Raw genomic sequence first — 21,670 nt, forward strand, 5'->3', positions numbered from 1 at the left:
TTTTGAGACTGACTTTTCCGATCGTTCAAATCCTCTGTTTTTGCTTTTATTTCAAAATCATTACTACGATATACTTAATCTGAAAGGTTTTCTGGGTGCTAGACATGTGGTCAGTATTGTTACAAGACCTTTGAAAACTCTTACACGCACAGCTGCCCCGGCTACTGCCCCGTCTGCTTTGACCTCTGTCCGGTTGTAGAGGGTCACAGGCGTGTATACTGCCAGGACTGCGGCAGGACGTGTTGTACATCTTTGTGCTTTACCAAACACAAAGAGCCTCAGCAGAGGGGTGAAAAGCAAATCAGTACCTGCAATATGGTTAAAAGATGCAGGGATTGCAGAAATCTGTACACTGTTCCTGCCGGTAAAAGAGCAGAGTCTCACACCTGTCCTCTAAAGAAGTGTCACATCTGTGGGGAAAAAGTAGCCCTCGACGGTCTGAGCGCGGAGCAGCACCAATGCTACATCCAGCCTCTCCCGCCTGTGACAGAGCACAGTGAGAAATTGATTTTTTACGATTTTGAAACATATGTTGACAGGGAAGGGGTGCACGTTCCTTACTTGGTCTGCACCAAAACGTGGAAGGGTAAAGAGTGGGCCTCTTACGGTTTAGACTGTGTAAGAGACTTTCTCCTGCATTTCAGGAGACCTCTTTACCAGGGAGCCACGTTTATAGCTCACAATGCACGAGGTTTTGATAGCTACCTGAACCTCAACTGCATGATAGAACTGGGTTACAAACCTTCTCATGTCATCATGCACGGCAGTAAAGTTCTGAGTTTCACAGACCCAGATTTACGTTTAAAATTCATTGACTCCTTATGTTTTCTCACCATGTCTCTAAACGCTATGCCTAAAGCCTTAGGTTTTAGCGACCAGAGCAAGGGAAACTTCCCTCACAGGTTCAGCTCAAAGGAGCGCCTGAGATAGGTCGGCCCCTACCCTCCTCCTGCCAATTATGGTGTAGATCGCATGACAGCGCACCAGCGAACAGAGTTTAACAGTTGGTATGAAACAGCTTCTCAGGGCATCTTTGACTTTGAAAAGGAAACCCTGCACTACTGTAAAAACGATGTCGCTATCCTGTTAGAAGGATGTGCCAGATTCAGGAACCAGTTTCTCAAAGATACTGGGGTGGACCCTTTCAGCAGCGTGACTATTGCCTCTGCCTGCATGAAAGTGTTTCTCACCAATTTCCTGCCCCCTAAATCCTTAGCTGTACCTTCACCCGATAACTACAGGCGTCAGTGTAAAAACTATTCCAACGCCTCCATCCAGTGGTTAGAGTGGGTAGCACACACTGAAAACAGATTTATCCAACATGCGCTAAACAGAGGTGAAAAACAAATTGGCCCTTACTTTGTAGATGGTTATGCCGAAATTGATGGTGTAAAGTATGCGTGGGAGTTTCTAGGATGCTTTTATCATGGTTGTCCTACCTGCTTTCAACCTCATGAGACATGCCCTCTGACAGGAGCCCCCTATGAAGCGCTGTATGAAGCTACATGCGCGAAAGTACAAAGACTAAAAACTGTGTACGGTGTCCGTACGATCGTCATGAGAGAGCATGATTGGTCAGAGATGAAGCGTTCTCATCTTGGGGTGAAAGCATTTCTTGAGCACTTTCGAGCCCCTGAACCTTTCTCCCCACATCAAGCTCTGTACGGGGGCAGGACCTGCGCCGTGAAGCTGAGACACACGGCTGCCTCTGACTAAACCGTGCGGTACGTGGACGTGACGTCTCTGTACCCCTACGTTAACTGTAGCTTCCCGTACCCATTAGGCCATCCTACCATCATTTCCAAAGACTTTGATGACCCACGAAACTACTTTGGGCTCATCAGCGATCAGGGGTTACAGAGTTGCTGAGATTAATGAGGTATGGCACTTTGACAGACGTAGCGATTCCATCTTTGTCGACTACATACATACTTTCCTGAAAGGAAAGCAGGAGGCTTCGGGGTACCCCCCAGAGGCGTGTGATGAGGAAAGCCGAGAAAAGTACATCAGAGACTACCGGCTCCATCAAGGCATTCAATTAGATGCTGGCAAAATAGAATCGAACCCAAGTTTGCCCAAAGAACCAATATGACAAGAACTGAGATAGTCAGTGACCCGGAGCAGTTTTCCGCTTCATGTTTTCAGGACAGTATCGTGTCAAGTACTTTGCCTTCCTCAGTGACAAAACCGCTATGGTTCAGTGGAAATACCACGAACGATGCGTTGTACCCCCCGGCAGATCCAATGATGTTTACATCGCTTCCTTCACCACCGCCTACGCCCGTCTCAAGCTGTACGGGTATCTGGAGCAGTTAGGAGACAGGGTCCTCTACACCGACAGCGTGATTTATTCAGTGAAAGTGGGAGAGTCCCCCTTGGAACTGGGTCACTATCTGGGGGATTTGACGGATGAGCTGGGAGGTGACAGTATTCAAGAATACGCCGCCGCTGGTCCCAAAAGTTACACCTACCAAACTAGAAATAGTAAAAAGGTAGTGATGCGCGTCAAGGGTATCACTCAGACCCGAGAGTGCAGCCAGCGAGTAAACTTTGATACTGTGAAAGAGCTGGTGGAGGGTTATTTGGACAAGTCTAGGGAGAGGAAGGGGGTGATTCACATCCCTCAGCAAAACATCGCTAGGGATAAAAAGAGACTGCTGCTGAAAAATTCAGCATTCCACAAAAACTTCAGAGTGGTGTATGACAAAAGACGTCTGTTTAGCGACGGAACAAGTCTGCCTTTCGGCTATTGATCATATCACCATGTCTGTGATGGAAGAAATCAACTTTGACCCCAGACTTACTGCACCTTTTTCATGTCTGGTGGTGGGACCCAGCGGGTGTGGAAAAACCCATTTTGTAAAAAGTGTTTTAGAAAATTTAAAAGATATTGTAAATATTGTACCGGAAAATGTAGTGTGGATTTATACTTCCTTTCAATCAATGTATGCTGAGTTGCAAAAGACGAATAAAAATATTAAATTTGTTGAAGGTCTGCCTGAATCTTTTGAAGACGACAACCTGTTTCCTCCCGAGCAGAGTCACCTGATTATTCTGGACGATGTTATTTTTCAGGCCTCTGACCATCCTGAAGTGGTTAGAATTTTCACACAGTACAAACATCATAGACGTATGAGCGTCATGATGCTCACTCAAAATGTATTTCATCGAGGCAAATACAGCCACACCATCAGTCTAAACAGTAATTATATGGTGCTCTTTAAAAATCCTCGGGATAAATTACAGGTGAATGTATTAGCTCATCAGATCTTTCCTTCCCAAAAAGCCTTTTTTTCTGGAAAGTTTTGAAGACGCCGTCAAAGACCCTCACGGGTATTTAATCGTCGACCTCACGCCGGCCTGCCCAGAACGGTACAGACTGAGGACCGGGATACTTCCTGGTCAGTGGCCAACGGTTCCAAAACCCAGATAAATTCCTCCTCCTCATCATGTCGGTGCTTATAAAAAGGAACGGTCCCTTTCTCAAAGCTCTGTACCTGGCTACGCCTCAGAAACGTCGAGATATTCTTGCTCGTCGCCGGACTTTCTCAACGCCTTGTGTGAGATCGCAGTCAATCTTTTGAAAGGCAACATTCCCCTCTCATCTCAGCAATACACAAAACTAAAGAGACAGAAAAAAATTATCAGACTGCTGGCGGACAGAAAAGTGGGTTTGAAATGCAAAAAGCAAGTGTTGAAGAAGCAGACAGGCGGATTTCTTTTACCCCTACTTTCAGCCGCTATACCTATCATCGGAAACCTCGTAGGAGGACTTATCTCTGGAGATGACCCAGAAAATGTTTCTCCTCTTAGCCCAGCAGTTGAACCGCCTGACCCGCCCCGAATCTTCTTACATCAGACAGATGGCTGAAGATGATTTGGATGTTCAAATGAGGGAGATTTTAAGCCAACACGGATTGAGTCCCTCTGAAAAAATTAAAAAATACAACACGCTCCTGCAAAGATACCTCGCTCTGATCAAGCAGGGTCCAAAAGAGGAACATCTAGTGACTTTGTCTCTGCACCACGACCCATCAAGAGAGGCGGTCGAAGGAGTTCCTGCAGCAGAGGACATGACGGCTGTGCCACAGAAGGATTTGAGGGAGGGAGCGGGATTTTGGTGAAACTGCTAGTGAGATATTAAAAAGTCTTCATCCTCGCGATCCAGAAACGCTGAGTACGTGATGAAGAAATTGTGAAAAGTGGATGCAGATGAACTGGATAACATTGCTCGTATAGTAGACAATGATGCTGTGTTAGAAGTTGCCTGGTGTGAACTTTGCCCTGAACAGAAAGTTGAGTGTCTAGAAAGTCTACAGGAACAGCACTGTACAAACACTGGAGGGAGAAGCTGAAACCATTCCTGATTTAGCCATAAGCACACACCACTTGTCACATGTAGAAAAAATAGTAAAGAAGAATAAAATGTAGTAAAATAATTGTGTAACTGTCCCTTTGTTGTGAGTGTAAGTCACAACCATAGACTGTATATAAAAGATGCACGTAATCATTTTCACGTCATCCATTGGTTTGTGGACCACTGTTTTGAAGCGTCGATTTCTTTACTTCCTGATTGTTATCTTGACATATTGGAGTCATAAGTTACCACATTTGGAATGAAAGTGCGGTGTTTGGGAAAGAGTAGGGACAGAACCTGACTGAGTGGACAGACTGAGTTGGTTGGTCACAAGCTTACTATTACAGACTTGCTAACTGGCAGCAATTAGCAGGCAATTTGAAACCGTACATATCTACATTTGTCTGATATTACATACAAGATAAGCTGCCTGCTGATGTTTTTGTTTACTTGGGCATTTATCGCCATATCTTCATTGTTTTTTCATCAAGCATTGTAACAGATGGTCTGTTGCAGCAAGGCGCTATGTTGTACTGAGATCAATTTTCCACTTATCACGACTCAAACTAACCTTGACAGTATTTATTCTTTATTGCAAATTTAACACCACACTGATTCAACTGTCATATTTTCAGCGTTTTCAGTGTTTTCATGTTATTATTCTACACTTGTATGAATATTGCATTGTTAAAGTCTGGGAACTACACAAGTCACAGTTTCATGGAGGTTTTACTGATGTCAAGAAATCTCTCAGCCTCAAACAAATGTGTTCAGGGAGAAAATGTCCTCTGGAAAACACAAAGGGCTGATTCAGCATTCTTTTCAAAATTAACACATAAGGTACAAAAATATATCAGTTGTAAGGCGACATTCAACAAAACCAAGACCACATTGACCAATCATAGCACATTATTAGATGAATAAAACACATGACATGTGTTTACCTGTGCTGACTGTGAGGTGACAGTTCTCCGTGCTTCACATCACGTTGGGTGATGAACATATATTAGTCTTTTTAAAGTTGACAGTATAAATCTCATAAGAAATTGCTAATATATGGTTCAAACATTTATGGTTGTGCGAGGTATATTGTAAATCTTTTCATCCTCCATGTTGGATGTTTATGTCTGTATCAGGAATGATGATCCTTTTGAATCTCAAGAGCTTTGTTAGAATCAGCTTTCCTTATGCTTAAAGTATATGAGGCCGATCTATATTGATTTTTTTCCTTTCATATTTTTTGATGGTGAGGATTTTATTTTAAGAAAGAAAAAAGTAAGAAAGTTAGAACAGAAAGGAGATAATGACAGTGGTCAGTATCCTGAGGACAAAGGGTTGAAGGCTTGGTTAAATCCACTTGACAGAGATTTATCTCTGTACTTCAGAATTGATTTTCTTGACTCCAAAGAAACAACTCTCTGAAACACTAAATAATTTCCTGAAGTACATGACACCATAGATGATCTGATACACAGAGAAGACTGTGAGATCCTCTGGTTAATGCACCTGTGCACATTTGTATTTCCCTTATCAATAAAATCTCTGCCTGAGATCATCTCTCCTCCACATGAACATATATTTTTTTGTTCAACCTCTGATGTTTTCTCTTTTTCTTTGGAGACAACATCTCAAATAAAATGTATTCTTTTAAAAATTATCACATTTTGAAACACATCATATGCTTTAACATCCAAATGATATTGAACTGCTTTATTCTGGAATTCAACTCTTTTAGTTTATCAGGCTCAGCACTGAACCACATTACCTTCATTATTTTTTTTTCTGGTTTCAATGAACAAGTGAAGGATCATCAGATGTGACAAATTCAATGTGACTCCTGCTGCAGGAGGTTGTTAAAAGGACGAGACAGAGAGAGAAAAACTAAAGCTAATATCAGAGTGTGAAAGTACAAACATGGTGTGAAACTGTTTGGAGCTGCTCGTGTTTTCTTCTCTGACATGTCAGCTTTTTTAGAACAGCCTGCTCTAGACAGACATACATCATTCACCATGTCACACTCCTTCCACTTCATAGTGATTGGTTTAACTGTTCTTCAAGGGAAGTTCAGTGACTTGGAAATTCTCTTGTTTCCAGCCACTGATTTCTGCTTTTCAATCCCATTTTCTCAGAGACACTCAGTGTTGTTCTGTCTTCATGGTGAAGAGTTTCTCTGCTCACTCACCAAAAGCTGGATCCTCCAGATGCAGGTGTATTTATACTACAATCCCTGAAAGCCCTTGGCTGCACACAGGTGATCTCCATTTATCTAATTATGGGACTTTTCAAACCAGCTGATGATTTAGATGTGTCCTGAGAGTTTGTGTTTTACATTAATAATTCAGATCACATTATTGAGATCTGTTTAACTTTGTCATTAAAGGGACTTTTTTCTGTTTGTGAGTGTCAAAAGAAAATAAATTAAATTAAATTAAATTAAATTCCCTTTGATTCAATGTTATGTTGTTGTACAACATTGAATCAAAAGGAATTTAATTTCCAAGCAGGTGAAACATCTGCACTTTAAATCAACAGCTACACAATGACATAAACATTTAACAGAAAAAAAGAAGAAGAAAAGTATTAGATAAGAAACTGTAGATTTTAGTGACACTTTCCAAAGTAAGTTGTTCTCTCTCTCACACTCCTTCTCTCTCTGTTCTGGCCTCTTAAATAAAGCTTGATAAGCAGTGGCAGTTATTTCTATGGTAATTCACCAAAGAAACACATCACACATCCTTAATGTCATGAAGCTGGAAATCAGATTTCTGGCCATGAACAGGGCTCAGTAAACTAGACTTTATGTCTGGTTCAGTGTAGCTGCCTGACAAACTCTCCACTTGTTAAATGAAGCGATTCAGTTACACTGACATTAAACAGCTGTGAGCTTCAGCCAGTGGGATGTGAAGAGGAAGCAGCAGATGAAACACTGCTCTTAAGGTGAGTGACATACAGTGGCTACAGGAAGTATTCAGACCCCTTCAGTTTTTGCAGACTTCACTGTTGTTGATTTAATTTTAAATAGATAAAATCAGCATTTTGTTAATCAGTCAGTATAGATTGAAAATGGGTCTGATTCACATTTGGTTAATTATCCATTTGAAATTTGAAACTTCTCTCTCACCATCTTTTAGTGGAGAGCGTGGTACAAAGTCATGTTAGGAGCCGACAGTCTCTCCCTCCTTCCTCGTGTTTCTGGGAGAACCTCCCTAGTGTTTCTTGTTTGTCCCCTGTTTGTCTGTGTTCTTGTCTGTGTGTGTGTGTGTAGGCCTGGGTGTGGCTGACTTACTTTGGGTTTCCCTCCAGAGCTCCTGCTCACCTGTCTGCAATCACCTCATCAGCCACACCCTCAGCCTGCAGTGTATTAACAGCACTTCTTCTCTCCACACCATGTTGTCAGTTCACAGTAGTGTTAATACTCCTGTTAATGATAATGTTTGATGTGTGCAGGTGGATAAAGCTCAGTGTTGATTAAACTGAAGAGTGATAAAATGGCTATAAAACATAAAATAAAAGTTTTATAGCCTGAAGAAATATTTCAGTGTGACAATGAAAACAAGAGCCATGAACATCGATATCTGCCTTTTTCCAAAGAACTCAGTCTTTACTACAACAGTCTGTCACAGAAACACACTCTGCTGCACAGCACAGTCTAATCCACTGCACTGCTTTCTCCAGCAGACAAACAGAGACTCTTCCAGCTGAGAGGTGACAGAAAGGAGGGAGCTGTTAAACCTGCTGAACTGTGACAGAGAACTGAACTGACCCTCCTCTTTGTCCACTACAATAAATCCATTCTGTTGGAGGAAAACCTTCATTCCACACATCAAATGTGTGTTTTCATCAAGAGACACAAACAAGTTACTGTCCACACCTCCAATCTCTCAGCTGAGGAAAAACATTGCTGAAAGGATTTTGTCAAACATAGATTTGCCATCAAACAACTGAAGGCAAAAAGTGACTTTTAAATGTAGAAAATTCATCAGGATTAATGTTGTGTGAGTGTTTTAACCCACTTTACAGTGCGAGCTTGATAAGAGACTTCTTTCACAGCTTCTGCTGTTAAACTAATGTGGATGTTAACTCATTTTCTGATAATATCTTCAGTTAAAACACAATCACATGAGCTGCAGCCAAACCACAGGCTCCTATAACTGCACTTATCATCTCTCTGAATTTCTTCTTCCAACAGACGTTAAACTACATGAAATGATCAGGAAGTCAGTTTGGACGCAGTGGACAAAACACACACTTGGTGTTTGTTGAACAGACTTCAGGTTTCATGCTGTTCAAGCAGAAACATTGTGACTCTACAATATCCACATGCTGAGCAACAAATTGCACTAACAACATGATACAACACTGTGTTTGTGGAAAACAGCATCATTATCATTGAGCTGATGAGTGTCTGTCTCATTAATTTTCCTCTTATCTGTTTTCTCTTTGTCTCTATCTATCTGTCCTCTGTCTCTAACAACTCTTCATGTGTCTGTGTGTGCATGTTCATTTTAAAGGCTCAGGATGGTTTCCATGTGAACAGGCCTTTCTCTGGAGGAAATATTTGCCTACAGTGGTGGTCCTGCTGCTGTCTCCCTCCACTGCTCTGTGATCTGACTGAACTCCAGTCCAACTCATTCTTCTGTCTTTACAGGTTTACAGTTACAGAGCAGCTGCTGCTGTATTTTATTGCTTCTTATCAGTCTCACGTCCTGCAGCAGGAGCCACATCCCATCTCTCAAATCTGATGCTGCTTGTCCACAGAAAGTCAACAATGAGAATACTGAAGATACAGCTGCCTTCCAGGAACAATATGAAAACTTCAGTAGTATAAATTATAGAGCAACACAAGAGAAATGAAGAGATGAAAACCAACACCAACAGCAATCACGTCTACAAATGTAAGAAACATTCATTTTCATGAGTCACTGATTTTCCCTCCATCTCCATCTAAACCTCCACCTGAACATCACATACAAAGGAACATTAGTCAGTTTGTGTCTCTTCTGTATCATTTTCAGCAGGTAAGCAGCCAACATTACATCACCTTGATCTATGACAGGATCCTGTCACATTTATTGCCTCAGTGTCACTGTAAATATTTTCCTTATTGAACTTCATATGCAGTGTGTATATTTGAACATGTCTGTGCTCAGAGATTCACTTTGAGTTCTGAGCTTTGGTCTCAACTGCAGAAGTAAACTGGCAGAACAGTGAGACTTTAAGTGAGATTAGTTTCTTTGTGAGCTCATTATCAAGTCTGTCGAGGGCACAGGATGAAGCAGGATGAACGGTTTGTATTTTTAGGTAAGAAGTTTTTGGCCACAATTCCAGTTGTCATTTAAAGCACAGACTCATCACTCTGCCTCCACAAAGGCTCTAATCTAGTCACACACTGCTTCACAGTCAAAGAGAGAGAAACAAATAAAACAATAAGAACAGCAGATAAAATACAAGAGAGGAGCAGACATAGAACACAAGTGTAAACATAAAATACTGCGTTACCTAAAAACCTGTCTGAACAGATGGATTTGTATCTGCTTTGTGAAAGAGTCCACAGAGTCCACACACCTCAGACTTACTGGGAGATTATTCCAAAGTTTAGAGGCTGCAAACTGGAAAGCACAATCTTCCTGAGTCTTAAAACATGTCTGAGGTACATTTAGAAAGTCCTGACCTAAGAGATCAGCTCATGGTGTGGGGGTGCAGAAGGTCCATGGTATACTGTGGAGCCTGGACATGTAACAGTCACTTCTGCACAATGAACTTCAGTGATGGTTTAGTCAGCACATTATACAGGGACAGTGATACACCTGGATGTGTATGTCAGCTTTCAGGGAGTCTGAAGACACCAACCACCAACAGTGTGAGCTGCACACTGAATGTGATATTTCAGTGTTCTTTGAATTAAGGACGGACCTGGAAAAGTAAAACAAAAAAGTGTAATACAAACCCATTCAAATAGGATTTTCCATTGTGTTGTAGTCACATCAAGTCATGATATGAATGGTCACTAACACTCAAACTGTGTTGGAACAGTGGAAAAAAGTGTTTTTCCACTTTACTGCACAGCAAATGAAGTTGTTGATCTGAGCTTCTACTAAAGCACTGCCAACTCACTGATAACTACAATCAATATTCCTACAACTTTTCCCAGTTAAGCAGGAAAAGTTTGGTTTGCATTATCAGCAACGTAACACAGCTCTGATATGGCTGTAATTGATCAGTAAACAGTGACATAAGGCTGATATCCCAAAGTACAAACAAGAGCACAGGAGTGAGACTAAACTCCAAACTGTAGAGACTGAGGTAGAAGCTGCAAAAGTCCTGAGAGCTGAAAACAGAGAGACGTTTTAGAACAGAGCTTTCTCTCTAATCTTCAGCATAGATACACAAGTTTAGCTACTGAAGACACAGTTAAGGAGAGGAGAATGTTAAGAGTTGGCAATGGCCGGCTGTGTTACCAAGCCGGGTCACAGCAGCAGTGCAGCCATCCCCTACTACCCTGGAACATTGTGTTCCCAGAATGCAGGTTTACTTGTGGTTCCTAAAGTCTCCAATAGAGGGAATGGGAGGCAGAGCCCTCAGATATCAGGCTCCTCTACTGTGGAACCATCTACTAGTTTGGGTCTTGGAGGCAGACGCCCTCTCCATGTTTAAGAGGAGGCTTGTAACTTTCCCTTTTGATGAACCTTATAGTCAGAGCTGAGTAAGGCTTTCCTGAATGAGCCACTAGTTATGCTGCTATAGGTCTACACTGCTGGAAGACTTCACATGATGCACTGATTTCCTCTCTCCTCCTCTCCCTCTCCATCTGTACACATTCATATCCCATTAATGTATGTTACTAACTGCAGAGTCTGGATCTGTGGCTGCAGGAAAACTGCTGTTCCACATGCAAAGCACTGGTGGTTGATCTCCAACATAAATGAAAAAAAGACTTGGAGGACGCCTGTTTCAACTATATAAGTCAGACTGCTGAAGCCTCATGTTTGCTTCTTTTGAACTTTGGAAGTCCCTTTTACACAGGACATGGACTGTGGATTTTATGCTCCATCATTTAGGAGGATCCAAAGCAACAACCACAAATGATTTCAATTTACATAAAAGCATGTGAATGTTTCTGAACATTTGACGTTTAAGAGATAAACTTGAAAAAATAGGCACCTTTCCTTTAACATGAACCATAATGCTTTGAAGACAAAAATGGAAACCTACGTTGACAATAGAAAAATCTCACAGATACAATCAGCATAAATAAACTGAACATGTACTGAAACCTTTGGGCTGAAGTTCTTGTGTGATTAGACATCATGCCAATTTAACAAACACATCCCACTGAACTGAAACACTGACATCAACTAAAAAAGGTTTTGACTTACTGAAAACCTTGGAGGTGATCTGGACTTTCCTGTGGTTTCCTCTTGTCCTTGTAACAGCAGTAGCTCCTCCCTTCCTTGTCAATAATTGTGCAGAAATATCTGAGTGCTTCTTTCTTCCTAAATCATGAGCAAGTCCTGTCCAGTCCAACTGTTTCTGCTCCTGTTTGACTTCTGAACTTGTCTCTGGCTGTGTGTCCACTTACTGCAGCCTGTGACATCAGGCTGTAGAATGTTGATACATCAAAGGCATCAAAGGACAAACACACACACACACACACACTCACTCTCTCTCTCTCTCTCTCTCTCTCTCTCTATTTTCTTACTATAGTTGTGAGGACACGTTGCCATAAGTCATTCCCTTGCCCCTTAACCTAACCTAACCTTAACCATCATAACTGAAAGACTAACATTAACCAAAACATAACCCATACTAATGATATTCAATCTTCTCAAAAATACCAAATGAATTACAACAATAAGCACTCAGGACCATTCAGCTGGGTTGGTGAATTCAGCACCAAGGACAGCAGCAGCTGAACTGTACACAACTACATGTACTAACACACAGCAAATTCACAAAGTACTAAAATCTGGAGTCAGGCAAAAAAGTGTGACAGAGTTACATTTCTGGAGTTTATTTTATAACTCTGACTACAGTTTGTGTTAAGGTGTACACCCAGGCCGAGTTGAATTTTGGAGTTTATTCCCTGGTGTTCAGGATCTGGTTTTAACTCTGTCCCTGGAGTTCACGACGCATTTTATCGCGGCATGAGCAGCACAAGGAACGTCGTCACAAGGCTGGTAAGAGCATGATTTTTTTTATCAAAAAGTACTTTAAATGCGTGATATTTTGTCATTGTTCTCACTTTATCTACTTACATAGTACCGCTAATGACTGCGAACTTGATGTTGAACGTAACCCCATTGCTTTTTTACACCATTATTTAGAGCAAGTAGCTCCCGCAGCATTAGTTAGCTAACTGTCCTTAGCTGCCATTGTGGAGCTGTTAGCTTCCACTCAAATGTTAATGTCGGCCATACTGTCTGTGGCGTGTGATGTGTCTGTATGACGGTAATGACAAACTGTTTGATAAGCTTCACAAATTAATGACGACGCGCATCTTGAAGGTAATTAATACTGTTTTGGAAATAACCATCCAACAATGCAACCGCATGTCGGTGTTTTAAGAGTATAATTTCAGGCTCAACGGGGCAGACGCAGCTGAAAAGTCAGTTTTGGCTAGCATGCGAACAGTTGAGCTTATAAACTGTAGCCTGTTTTGAACAGCGGTGAGAAACGTGTATTTTAACAGTGTGTAGTTGGGATAAACTTTAACTTGAACATGTTATTCTCAGACATATGACATTTTCTTCCTTTATGTCAAACCAACATGTTGATCAAAGTACAACATGGAGGGAAGAAGAAGTACATTAAACTGGAAGAGGCTTGCTTCTCAGATTTTCTCAGTGCAGGTCAGTCAGATGTTTAGTATTAAATTAATAAAGATGTAAACATTTTGTAACGTGGAGTTGTTATGGTATAGTCCAGCAGAAGTTTCTTATCCCAGAGACTACAACACTGAAAGTCACAGATCAACAGGGAGCAGAGGTGGATGAGGATGTTTCAAAGATCTGTGTTTTTTCATCTACAGTGATGATGGTAGGACATTTAAAAATTCATATTTTGCTGCACTTATATTTTGAGAGATTTGTATCTTGACACAGACAAAAATATGTGATTGTGAGAAGTGGATGATAAGAATTCCAAAGTACAGTATTTAATCAGTTCATATTAAGCTGTATGTGTTGTCTGCATTTCAGACCTCCCATCTACTGAAGCATCTATGAACCTGGCTGATCGTTCAGACCTGACAGAATATGTGACCCTCACTACTTGTGGTAAGCAGAGTTATAGGTAATGCTAATCTTTTGTCTTGAGTCTTGAGGTAATATCCAGCCAGGTCTGTGATATAGTTTTAATGTGCTGGACTTTAGATTTTATTTGCCTTATACTTGTGTGTGTGTGATCTTCAAGGATGCAGCAAGGATGTGAAGGCTCCTCCTCTCCAAGTCTGACAGATACACTGTCAGTCTCAAGCACTTTAAGCAGAGACACAAGTGATTCTGGATGCCAGCCTTTGATGGACAGTGTGCTTGCAGCTTGTATACAACTAGATTTTAATCATTATTTATTAGACATAATTCCTAAAAAATGCAAGTAATATGTACAGGTATTAGATAAATGTATTTGCTTACAACATAGATCTAAGTGTAGTTGTAAATATGTTTATAATGTTTTCTTTTTTAGAATGTGGAGCAAATTCTTACTTCCAAACCAGCAGTGATGACTGTGATTAAAGAGTATGAAGAGACTGGAAGTTTGAAAGATTCCACCACACGGTTACTGGTTAATATTATTGTCGCTCACATGCATGGAAAAGAAGGGTAAGAGGCTTCAACTTAATCCTATATCCTTTTATAAAAAAATATGTACATAAAAAAAATCCGGCTTGCAGGAGAGCTGTTAGTAAAGCAACAAAAGAGTTTCATGCCCTCAGGATTGTTTGACTTTTCCCATCTTTGAAAGACCCATACTCCAAAAATAATATGTAAGTTTAACTCCCTTGTTTGCATATAAGCAACATACAGTATTTGTTCTTGAGACAGCTTTTTTTCTTTCAGGAACATTTCTATGATATTCAAAGCAACAAAGGCCCTAACCCTTTCTTGAGTGGTGCATGAAGAGCAACAGAAATCCAGAACCAACTCTTCATCCCAGAGTAGAGTGGAGCTAAAAGGAGGTCCCACATCATCCAGAACATATGATGATCAGCCAATCAGAGATGAATGCATGGAAGCCATATCTCTCCTTCACCACACAGCTGATCCTGACTTAGTGTTTCAGAGGATGAGAGAAACCTTCAAGGTTGCTTCAAGGTTCCTTGAAAAATGGAACAGCAGTTTTAATGATAAAGTTATCAAGGAGGCAGGAACCTGAAAGAGACGTCTCTCTTAAAACAACAACTGAAAGCTGCCCTGAATGAAGGATCTGACACTGCTCATGAAGCAGGTACAGTTATCATCAGAATAGTAATGCAGTTATGTGAGTCGTCCAACAGTCATCAGTTTATTGTGTTTTTATTGATTTATTTTACAAAAGCATCTCTGAGTCTAAATAGGCCACTTAAGTCTGCAGTTAAGGTACAGTGTGAGGGCTGAACATTGCTTTGCTCTCCAGCACAGATTTATAATGACTGGGCCATTAATAGTTGTTATATGTGTATATGTTTAAGATCATAGTAAAACCATTAGAACAATGCACAGAGCAATATCATAAACACACTACTTAATATATATAATGAGTGTAAAAGTACTTTTTCACTCTGTCCCCAGAGTGGGACAGCAACATGGCTTCTCTTCTGGTGCTGCTTCATCTTCTCACTCCACAACCAGCTGGAAGAAAGCGTCCCACAAAGATCAGCGTCGGAGAGACAACGGATCATCTGGTAAAATTTCAGAAGGTTTGTCAAAACTTCCAAATACTGTAGATGTTGCTGAGTTTTATAAAGACATTTTTGTAAACATATTTCTCTTGTTTCAGTCATCCCAAAGCCTTGAGGATCATCTCCTGACCACTGAAGGAACCCATCAGCCATATCTTCTTGCCACAGAAACTTCAAAGACCCAGGTTATCACCTTTTATATTGTCTTGGACAAAAAGCTTCTGTCATGTCAGTCATGTACATCCTTTGGTGCTTTTGATGAGCTGTTCAAGTCACATTTTGTTTTCAGTGTGAAGTATGATGACGCTCTCTCCAGCCTGTACACATTTTTGCAGACAGCTCTGTACAATATTGATACAACTGAAGAATCTCCCAGAGTAAAAGAGCTCAGAGCAAAGCTGTTAAACAAACCATAAGTAGCTTATTTAGCCAAAATGTTGAGATGTTTCCTCTGTAATTCATCCTTTGGTTCAGTGTTGCTTTTGTTCAGGAACCTCAGATGAATTCATGCCATGTATCCAGGTAAAAGTCTCTCTAGTTATTGTGGATTCAGGAAACATCTCATTAAGATACACAGCTCCATTGATAACACAAGTGTGTCTAACCAGATCCCTTTCAACAACGACACAGAGACAGTAAACAATTCTCAGTCTGTAACTGATGAAATACTTCATCTTAGGGATGAAGTATTTCAGGATCTGGGAATGCCTGTCCTTAAAAACAGTTGAGTCTGGTCCAGTTAAAATGTGTTCAGCTGAAACACTGGATTTTTCTGAAGATATAACAGCATCTCTTCACCTTGATTGTGAAGCCATCGTCTGTCACACAGTGGGTGAAATGCTGTGGAGCTGAGTATCGTGTTGGACTCTTTGTGTGCACTGGTACTGATGAAAACATGAACCTGTTCAGCAAAATAACATCAATCATTTTGCACAAAGTGTTTTTTGTTTTGATTGAGCATGAAACTTGTTTCCACGATCACTTTCATGCTTTCCAAGTGAGTGACACTACACAGAGTGAACTGATTCTAGAAAGGGAGAGATTAAGATATTTCAAATGGTTTGATGCTCAGATGTCATATGGTTGTGATTCATAATGTTATGTTGTATCAGACAGTTGCATAAAATGATTTCTAATCTGAATTTAGTGAGTAGTAGTCTACCTCAAGTTACACAATGCACCACAGAGAAATGTGTCAGTTTTTTATACATTTGCAGACATTTTATTATGCAGTAATGTGTTGTTTACAGTGTTTTGTACAACTTCACAAATGTTTTTCATTGGCATTATTTGCTGCCTGTGTGCTGTTAAATTTTACAGTTTTAAGACAGCAATTAATTCAAAATGTCATGTATTGAACCTTTAAATATATTTGCACAAATAAAAGCAAAAAAATCAACAGGATGGTGTTTGGTCGTTATTTTCTCATAAAATTAAATAATATAATAATGAATACATTTGAACTCTAAAAAGTGTAAAAAAAAAAAAAAAAAACACATTTTGAGTGTTAGGTGTGAACACTGGAGAAGAGTTTATATTGAAATTAACTAAGTTTTAGAGTTACACTCTCCTCACTGAGGGATCCCATGATTCCTATCATTCTTACCATTCCAAAAATTCTCTTTATCCTATAGAGACTGCGTCTGCTCCCCGTCAACAAAAAGTGTATAAACCAAAAAATGCAAGAGGTGTTATTCATAAAAACCTCAAAAAAAAAAAAAAAAGAATACTGTCTGAACCTAAAAACACCACAATTAGATGTGGGCTATTAAACATTAGATCTCTCTTGTCTAAATCTCTGTTAGTAAATGATTTGATAATGGATCATCAGATTGATTTATTCTGTCTGACTGAGACCTGGCTGCAGGAGGAAGAGTATGTCAGTCTAAATGAGTCAACCCCTGCTAGTCATATTAATTATCACATTCCTCGAGGCACAGGCCGAGGAGGAGGAGTGGCAGCAATCTACCACTCAAGTTTATTAATTAATCCTAGACCTAAGCCGAAATATAGTACATTTGAAAGCCTTATCCTTAGCCTCTCACATCCAAATTGTAAGACAGAAAAACCAGTACTATTTGCTGTGGTGTATCGTCCACCTGCTGCTTACTCAGAGTTTTTGTCTGAATGCACTGAATTTTTATCTGATTTAGTGCTTAGTACGGATAGAGTAATTATAGTGGGCGACTTTAATATTCATGTCGATACCCACAATGACAGCCTTAAGACTGCATTCTATTCAGTATTAGACTCAATTGGCTTCTTTCAAAATGTTAACAAACCAACTCACTGTTTCAATCACACCCTTGATCTTGTACTGACTTATGGCATAGAAGCTGAATATTTGACAGTATTCCCTCAGAACCCTCTTTTATCCCATCATTCTTTAGTAACATTTGAATTTACAATAATGAACTGCACAGCATCTGGGAAAAAAATTAACTACTGTAGATATTTGTCTAATAATGCTGTTACCAAATATAAGGAAGTTATTCCATCTTTATTATCTCTGTTGCCATGTGCGAGTTTTACAGAGGGCAATGGCCTCTGTAAAAGTAGTAGTGTGGCCCAAATAAACAGTACATGCATTGTAATGTTGTAGTTTCACCACAAGAGGGAGTTGGTGGTTTGGAGTCGCTCCTGGTCAGAGGACGTGATTGTGTTGCTCCAATGACGCACGGATAGGAGCGCATCATTGATATTGCCGCTGTTTGTCCATTTTATAGTTTGATTAAAACAACATACAATTACCCAGCGCTCTGTAGTTTCTTCAAGAGTGCTACATGAATAATACACATTTAATGTGATGTATGTTTTGTACATTAGTAATTCATTTTTCACATCATTTTACGTTATACATTTAAGGAGCCATTTGGGAGCCGGAAGAGCGGCTCTTTTTAGTGAGCCGTGCCATAAGAGTTTCACATCACTTTCCTCCACGATTGCTGAAAGTTTACTTTCACTTTTACCGAAGTTTATGGCGCAGATGATTTTCTCTGTCTGAAGGTAAATGTCCGCACTTTTAATGTTTAATGTTTCAGCACTTCCTGTAGAATTATCTGATGTTCGAGTTTTGTGGATGTTCCGTTTTTTTATACTGCGTTGTGGTGTTTAGTTGTGTAGACTCTGAGTTGTCACTGGAAAGTCGGGATGAGGCACGAGGAGGGCCGTTATTCATATTTTAAAGAGGGAGAAGAAAAAGATCAGGGACATAAAGTTCTGGACAGATGAGTTGATGCTCTGCTTCCAGGGATGTTTTAACTGCACACTGGGATGTTTTCACACAGTCCTGTGGGGATGATTTGGACTCATTGGTGGACATAACATGCTCATACATGGTATTTTGCAGGAATATGATCATTCCCTGTAAGCATGTTAAAATATTTCCCAACAACAAACCATGATTTACCAAATCAGTCAAAACAGGATTACAAATCAGAACTGGAAAACAAGATGGCAGCAAACAAACTTGGTTCAGCCTGGGCAAGTATGAAAACTACTGCAGGCCTTCAGAGCACAGAGCGCAGTACTCGTGTCTTTTTAGATGGTTGGAACTCGGACACAGAGCTCTTTTTTGTTTTTATTGTTGTTTTGATTCTTTTGATTTTAGCACAGAAACTCAGGAACTGATGTTCCAGTTCCTGAAGTATAAAAAATATGTTTCAGTATATTTTTAATCAGTCCTGTCATGACCTGGCTCAAAGGGTCACAACATAAAGGGAGACAATACCATGTAAATGTTGAAATAAATACTTTATTTAACCAAATTAAACCAAATAAGACCAAATTGAACCCAAATTAAATAATCAAATTAGATATTTACATTGTGGGATGTGGAAAATCAGTGGAGTCAGTAGTGTAAAATGTGCATGAGTGAAGAGTGAGTATGCAGGTGTTTAATGATGTAAAACAGAAGCAAAAGGTGAACTCAAAACAACATAATCAGACCAAACCAAACCTAGCATATGGTGTGCCTGTGGACATAGAGACAGAGTGAGCAATTGATTGCAGTGGCTTAAATAGACTCTCCACCAGGGCCCAGGTGTGTTGAGCCACTCAAGACACCTGCAGACAGGAGGAATATACACACCCAAAGGGTGACATACATGGGGCATCACAGTCCTTACAGACATGTCTCTAAGCTCTGGAAAGATGCTGTGGTTGCTGTCCCAATTTTATACACAAATGTGTCAGAGCAGACATGACAGCAGAAGCATCATAAAGTGCTGATGACTCAGTTATTGTTAGTGTCCTCCAGGACGGTGAGAGCAGCCATGGACCAGTCACTGATGATTTAGTTCAGTGGTGTGAGGAATCCTACCTGCAGCTAAATGCTACAACAACCAAAGATATGCTCATTGATTTTAGGAGGAAACCCCACAGGCACCAAGTCACTGTAATTAAAGGTCAGACCATTGAGTATGTGCAGTCTTACAAATATCTTGGGACTATCATTGACAGCAAATTGACTTTTGAAGAAAATTGTGAAGTGGTTTGTAAAAAGGCTCAGAAATGTTTACACTATTTAAGGAAACTTGTACATTTTCACATTGAACCATAATGAGCATGTTCTCTCTCTTTTATAGAATCCATTTTATCATTTTCTTTAGTGTCATGGTTCAGTCAGACAACTTTAAAACAGAGGAAGTCCTCAGACCAAATAGTTAAATGGTCTAGTCGTCTGCTTGGTGAGTCCCAGCCAAGCCCAGCATCCCTGTACAGCAGACAGGTACAGAGGACAGCTACCTCCATTTTAAATGACTCCACCCTTTGCACTGTCACTTTCAGCTTCTTCCCTCCGGGCGGAGGTTTATCGTCCCAAGATGTAAAACCCAGTGATATAAAAACAGCTTTGTTCCTGCTGCTGTCACAGAGTTGAACAAGCTGCAATGATACATTGTACATACTTATTTATGGATTTTTTTCATATTACGTGGATTTTAATTTTATTTTTATTTTTATTGGGGTTTTAACTTCTTTCTCTTTTTCAGCTTCTTTTAAACTAAAGGTTTTTAATATTTTACCTTTTACCAGAGTTATTCTTTATTGACCCTTCTCTCTCTTTGAGAGAAGCTGTTTATAGTCAGCTGTGTTGGTTTTGTGTTACATTTCTTTGTGTTTTGTGTTCTGTGTAAATGTGTCAAAAGGACGTCATCATCTGATCATCTGACTGCAAAACAAATCTACCTACAGGTACAAATAAAGTAACATGAACCTGAGGAGGATTTCAGTTGATGTGCAGATGAATTTGTGTTTTCTCTCCAGATGAAGGTAGAAAGTGTGTGTGAGCTGATGTGGATGTGAATTCAGCATCATGAATCAGTGTGAGGACAGAGAGGAGGGAGCCCCTCCCCCTAAAAGCAGTCTGTGTGGGGACCATGAGATCCAGACCAAAGCTCAGAGGTGAGATGAGGATCTCTAACTGTCCATGACTCTTCTCCATGTCAGAGCTCAGCACTCACATCACTGCACCATCATTATTCACACTCAAAGCTCTGTGTGTGTTGTGTTGAAGGCCAGAGCAGCAGCACACACCAGACTCTGCTGGACCTGGACCTGAACATGGACCTGAGCCCAGCTGTGTGTCCATGAAGAGTGACAGGTCAAAGCGTGAACCCATGAATTTCAAAGGACAGCCTCCCTCTGCTGCAAAGAAGTGAGCTGCAACTGACTACATGTTTTCTTCTTTACTATGAAAACACTGTATGAATAATAGATATGTTGTCCCTGTCTCCATGTCCCTGATGGTCTTAATCTCTGCGTCCACCAGGATCCATCAGAGACCAGACTTCCCTGTACCTGAGCCCAGCTGTGTGTCCATGAAGAGTGACATGTCACTTGATCACCCCATTGATTTCAAAGGACAGCCTCCCTCTGCTGCAAAGAAGTGAGCTGCAGCTGAGTTTAAAACGTATCAGACAGCTGTCCTGTATAACTGGTCTTCTATGAAAGATGAAGTGATTGTGTTTTGTCTCCAGGCTTCATGAATGACACAGTATATGAACATGATCAGGATGAAACACAGGCTTTAGTGGCAAAGTTGATGTTTCTCTTTTCAAGAAAAGCACTTCTTATGTTCTTATATGTGTCATTCAGATCAGAACTAAAACTCCCTGTAACTCAGCACCTATCCAGTTCCAGTGTTTGTGTTAGTGTCCTGTAGCAGAGGTGAGACTTCTGTCAAACCCAGTGTGAGTCCTTAAAACTCATCATTTAAAAGGTGGACTTGTTGTGATGACTCTAGGTCATGAGGTACAGAACTGATTGCTTGTTTCCTCTCATTGAGAATGTCACAGCACAGTAGTGTTTGCTTTAATCAGGACAGTCACCACAGAACATAAAAGCAGCTGTTGTTTGTGTACAAAACATAAAACGCTCACAGATGCTGCAAACATAATGTGAGCTAATTCTTCATGATTCCTCCACAGAGTGGA

The sequence above is a fragment of the Toxotes jaculatrix genome, chromosome 5 (genome assembly GCF_017976425.1).
Source record: "Toxotes jaculatrix isolate fToxJac2 chromosome 5, fToxJac2.pri, whole genome shotgun sequence".
NCBI lineage: Eukaryota > Metazoa > Chordata > Actinopteri > Toxotidae > Toxotes > Toxotes jaculatrix.